The 6,307-nt window shown below is 31.9% G+C and overlaps 1 long non-coding RNA gene across 1 annotated transcript; it reads right to left on the bottom strand.

The window, feature by feature from the left end:
- Positions 1-342: 342 nt before the first annotated feature.
- On the bottom strand, positions 343-1,919 carry LOC145584700 (uncharacterized). Its single transcript, XR_014100396.1, has 3 exons — positions 1,644-1,919; positions 589-830; positions 343-483 (listed from the first exon to the last, which is right to left on the bottom strand). It is a non-coding gene; the product is annotated as an uncharacterized LOC145584700 (long non-coding RNA).
- Positions 1,920-6,307: the final 4,388 nt, after the last annotated feature.

Genomic DNA, 6,307 nt, shown 5'->3' with positions numbered 1-6,307 from the left:
AATGGCTGAAAATCAATCTATAGACTTACTGCACTACATGGAATAGCAGCAACACTAACTCCATACTCACACATATAGCCACAAATAATCTTAGATGTAAACACAAAACCTCATTCTAACAATCACTTCTAGCTGATTACTATGACTTGAGCAAGCAGACCTCAAAAGGATAAGAGAATGCATATAAAAAAATAGTTTAAACCCATTAACAGAAAAACTAAACAATAACAGGACAACATTAATTAATTGATAAAAAAAATCAGCTAAAAAGTCACAGATTCAAGAAACTAGCAACTAAATTACCAAATTATAGAAAACAGCAAGCTAAGTCCGCAAGAAAGTAAGTAATGAATTCAGAATATGAAATGAATAGAAAGAGAGAGAACCATCCAGATTGTAGAGCGGATGGCGGGAGCATCAGGAAGACCCATGGATGCTAACCTTACTCAAATCATTGGTTACATACGAGCTTTAGATAACACCCTACATAGAAATGAGATAACACCCTTTAATCACACGAAAATTAATTGATAAATTAGAAATAATAAATCTGAAGCAATATTGATGAAGGTGTTTTGTTTATGTTACCTTGCTCAAATCATTGGTTACATACGAGCTTTAGATTCATTGCAATGGGTGAATCAGAGTATGTATTACCCAATATACGAAGCACTAGCATGATACCATATATATTCTCCCCTTCTATTTTCTTTTTCTCTCTTCACCTTCTCATGTCACCTACTCTGACATAAACCTTATGATGGCCTCCTCTCATTGATCTTGAAAGCACCACCATTACAACCAAGCAGTAAATGCAATTTTCTATCTTCCTGCACATTTGTTCAAGCCATAAATCTTAATATATGTAATGTCATTACTAATAAACACATGAGACAGACATATATAAAGCAATAAACATACATATATAAAGCAACATCAGTCACTGACTCAATGTAATAGTTCAGCAGAATTTATATGCACAAACTAAAATTCAATCACTTTACATATTCCTAAAATTAATATTTTGTTCAAAAATAAATTGATTGAATATTGTATCAGATAAAGAAGGTTTATAATTATTTGTGTATATTATGTATCAGATAAGACATTACCAAGGGTTTCAAAAAAAAGAAGACATCACTAAGGAATAAAGAATCTAATATTTAGATCCATATGACTCCAAAATCACGACAAGATTGAAGTGTAAGTTGAACCATTTGACAATTTATAATGAAACCAAGCCAATTCTTCTAATTTGTAATAAAATCCAGAAACATGTAGTAGTAAAGTAATTAAAAGTAAATCATCCGACAAAAATAGTTGACAAATTGTAGTACAATTACACAAGATCTGTAATCGAAAAAATCAAAACCACAATTAAGTAGATGCGATCTTGAGATAATAATAATAATGTATGATAAAATAACAATGAATTAATGGAACATAAAATGAAAAAATAAATTACATGGATCGGTGCAGCAAAAAAAATTACATAAGAAATTCTAGGAGCAAAATTGATTGTTATCATCTTTAATAAATTGAGCAATATTCAATAATTCACCTCAAAATAACCCGAATTCGACCATAATGACTTGAAAAATTGATATTCAACGGTTAATATATGAAAAGAAAAAAGAATTTACCTCTGATTTTGTTTCAATAACGAGTTTAAGCTCAAAAGCTTTTACAATGGAGCTTTGACGGAGGTGAATTACTCAAGATTTAGCATCATGGATTTGAATCGGATTTCAGAGATTACCAAAGAAATCATACTCGAAACGTCGATTTTCGAACAATTGGTCCGAATAAGTTGACAGAAATTCACAATTTAGATCTAAATAACGAAGATCTGCAATTTAAAGTTGTAGATTGAGGAGATAGAGAGAGCGAAAGAGAGATATGAGAGAGGGAGAGAGAGGGGGGGGGGGAGAAAAAAGGCTGACTAATTTCTCAAAACCCTAATGTAGTGCTAACACGTGATGGAATTGTAACGGACCTGATTTGGCCGTTACGATTAGAGCAATAATTGTAACAGACAAATTTCTGCCCGTTACGAATACTGTTTATTTGTAACGGCCAAATTTTTGCCCGTTACAAATATTAGTTATTTGTATCGGACCTTTATATTGTCCGTTACGAATCATCTATTTGTAACGGATTTAATTATGCCCGTTACAAATAAGGCGTTACAAATGAACTTTTTTCCACTAGTGTTGTTATAATACTCAGTAATCGACATATTGTTCATTTGCAGATTGATGAACTCTTGAGCCTTTTGTTTCCTTAAGAATGGTGGCTAGAACTTCTCCCTAAGTTTGTTTTTGAAAGTCTCCCAACCAAAATTAGCCTCAGCACGAAGCACGTTTCCATTATCCCTCCACCAAATATCTGCCTCTTCCTTCAAATACATGGCAGCTTGATCCACACTCATATTCTCAGGGCAATTCAAAGAAGCAAAGATCTTATCGAACTCCCTAATCAAATTCTCCAGAAAAGTTGGGTTTGCACCTCCCTCAAAGTATGGTGGCTTGACTTGGGCAAGCTTCTTAAACATCTCACCCGCAGGATCAGGATTATCATTGCGGTTTTGGTTCAAATTCTCAGCTAGTAGCCTAATAGCAGCAGCTAAAGCATCGTTGTTAGCCATCCTCCTTCTCTGCCTAAAAATGTAGCACACTCTCAACCCGACATCAACACGAAAGAACTCTCTTACTTAATAAATCACATTCATAATCATCAAATATATATATTAAGGTAGAAAGGTGGACATGCCCACACAATCGCCCCTAATAAGTCACTTTTAAAGGAAATGATTATTTAATTTTAATCATTCCTACGCACACAAAAATTAAATAAAATAATTCCCTTGATTCAATTCCACCAAAAATCCATGCATCAAGTGCATAACATCATTAAATAAACACATATTAGTAGACACATAATTACATGCTTCACACAAACAAATCATTTAAACATTTCACATAGCACAAAGAATCTCATTCCATTCCATATTACATGCTTTAATCCTTAAACATGATACAAAGTGATCACTAAAGTAGCACCTTTAGATAAAACATACACAATTAAATAACTTGCATAATCACTTCATACAATAATAAAAAGACAAAATAATTAATTTCAATGCATATAGAAAGAAATAATCTATCCTATACACCCTTTTTAAAGCTACCCAAATCTCACCGTTAAATAAAATAAGCACACAAGTTAAGATAAACTAAATAATTAAATTCATTTTATTTCAAAATAACTAAATAATTAGAAAATATATAAAACAATAAACACTTTTTTTTTTAATAAATGCCGAAATAAATATATTAAAATAGAATAATTTTTGAAAACCTAAGTTAACTTTAAATAAGGTAGTTAAATAAAACTCATTACATTTAAAACGTTAGGCGCCTAATAACTTTAAAATTGGCTTTAGTGGTAATAAAATCTAACCAAAGCTCCTAGACACCACTTTGTAACACCCTAATAATTCTCCCTTTTCCAAACAACTTAATTTAAATAAAATAGTGGAGAACCATTGACATGTTACCGCCACGTATTAAAACGTTAAGGCTTTATCAAAGTATCGCAGCGGAAAACCAATACATAAGTCTTTAAAATAACATAGTTTTAAAAACCAATAAGTCAAATCTTACAAATTGGAACCATATAAGGCCCTTATTTAAAACCAAACAAATAATCAAAATCCAAAACATAAATGAATAGCAAAGCATAAATGAGTTCAACAAAAGAATCAAATACTCTCAATCACGCCAATCCCTTGACAATGCGTATGTCAAATCCCCAAACTTCACATCATCAAGCTAACCTGTGCAATATTGCTCCCCAATAATACAAGTGTAATAATGGGATCATCACAGGGTCATTGAAAGGCGAAGGCCATGACCAAAAGAAAAACACACACAAAAGCACGCAATCAGCAAAGCTGAGTACATACAAGTTACAACGTACAAAACCTAGCAGGATCAATTAATTAAAGTAAATAAACATACAACACAATTCATTAATCAAGACTCCACACTTAGACAATTCAATTGACTCAACATACTTACTAACCAATTCCAAACACTTGGCTCTTTATACTTAGTTTGATTAATTTAATTTGGAGTAAGAAAAAGACGAGGTTTTCCAATCCACCAAATCATTTTGGTCCCAAATGACCATTTAAAATACAAGTTTAGCGCGATGCAAGAATGGGCGCGACTCCATTCTCTCAAAGTTAGTCTAGGATCCCATTTAACTTTCATTATAAAATAAAAATGTAAATACCAAAAGAGAAGAGGACATGTTGATCAAACAAGCCTCGGAGAGCCACGGGCTACCACCGTGTACCCAACCCATAATTGTTAATACTTTAGAAGTGCACGCTTTCCAGAGTTTTATTGCTCATCCATGTTTCACTTTACGTGATTACAAATTTAATTAATAGCCGACTCATTCAAGAAGACCATACATAACAATCATACATCAATTCACTTTTAATCTTATTTAGGACAATGGTGATCACATCACAAGTTGACTTTTAATTCCATTAAACTTCCAAATTATCCAAATTGTTGAACATAGTCAACTCACCAAAACATGTCTCATAAACATAAGCACATGATTTAATTAAATGTATAACCAAATAATTTTCATCTAAGTGTTCTCTAATCTTGAAACTATGTTCTTTTCTTTGGTACCTAAACATGATACTACTTAAAATGGAGTAGACATGTACGTACCTCGTGTAAACAACCCTTTGTGCCACTTTTAATTACTTAAAAGTCTCCTAGGTAATAATGACTTCCTTGAAAACAACCAACAACAATAAATTAATACTTAACCAAATTTCCTACAATATAATTTAGATTAAAACTCCTTAAAACTTCATTAAAAACATGTTTTTATACTTAATTAATCATTAGAAATGCAATAGGAACAAAAGCCCCAATTTAATTGCTCATTAGAACCCTAAAATCCCAATTTCATTAAATTGAAACCCTAGGTTTATAATTCATAAAATCTGAAAATTTATAACAACAATTATAATTTGAAATAATTAGTTTAAACTATCAAAAACATGATTTTGATACTAAAAATATAATCTTTATACTAAAAAATCAAAACCCAAAACAAATTGAATTAACATTAAGCAAGGTAATGAAACAAAGGAGGAAGAAGAAGGAGCCACGACTGGGCTGCTTGGTGGTCGCCGGCGGTCAGATGGGTGGCGGCAGGGAGGTGCCCCGGTGGTGGATGGGCGGCATAAGGGGCGGCAACAGTGAGTGACAACTCACGTAGGAAGGAGGAAAGGAAATAAAGAAAAAAAATAGAATAGAAAAAGGAAAAAGAGGGCGACAGCAGTGAGTCACAACTCACGTAGGAAGGAGGAAAGGAAATAAAGAAAAAAAAAACAGAAAAGAAAAAGGAAAAAGTAAGGAAAAATAAATAAATAAAAGAAAGGAAAAAGATAAATAAAAGAAAAGAAAAATAAAGGGAAAATAAGAGAAATAAAATAAAGAGAAGAGAGTTTACTAACCTTTTTTTGTGGGGAAAACTTTGGAGATGTATGGGGTATTTATAGGAGAGAGAGTGGTGTAGGGTAAGTAGTAAGATTGGGCCTCATAAAATTAATGGTCCAATTAAGTAAGTAAGATGAGTTTGGCTTTGTTTGTTTGGACATGAATTATAGAATGAAGGTATGTATAAAAATTTGTACCAAAATAATTTTCGACTCAAATTAAAAATTGAAACTTTTGAAATTAAATTCCGAAAAAATACAAATAAATATTATAAATAAAATATAATTTCATTTATAATGTATTTAAAAATACGGGGGATTACAAATTACATACGCTAATAAAACCTGCGTCCAACTGTTTTTGTACTTTTTCTTTTATTTTTAATTCGACATCAAGTTTCATTCATCGAAGTTTTTGTTTTACTGGTTTAGAGGTAGGGTTCAAGGGCATGGTATGTTCCGCAATTTCCTTATCTATTCCAGGCATGTCCTTGTATGACCAAGCAAACACGTCTTCGAATTCTTTGAGCGTCGAGGTCGATCGCTCTTCCGGATTTAGAGTTAAGCCAATTTTGAATTCTCTTTTATTTTCGTTAGTTCCTATATTAATTATTTTAGATTTTCAATGATAGGGTTCTTTTGTTCTCGTTCATTCATTAGTTTAACCAATTTATTAATGTTATCATCTTCATTAGATTGATTGTTATAGCATTCGAAAGATTCAAGAGAAGGCATATACTCGGAAATAGATCTCATATTATATGTAATGGCCAC

This window comes from Chenopodium album, chromosome 2 (genome assembly GCF_948465745.1).
Source record: "Chenopodium album chromosome 2, dcCheAlbu1.1, whole genome shotgun sequence".
Lineage (NCBI taxonomy): Eukaryota > Viridiplantae > Streptophyta > Magnoliopsida > Caryophyllales > Amaranthaceae > Chenopodium > Chenopodium album.
This window is presented reverse-complemented; position numbering and strand designations above follow the sequence as displayed.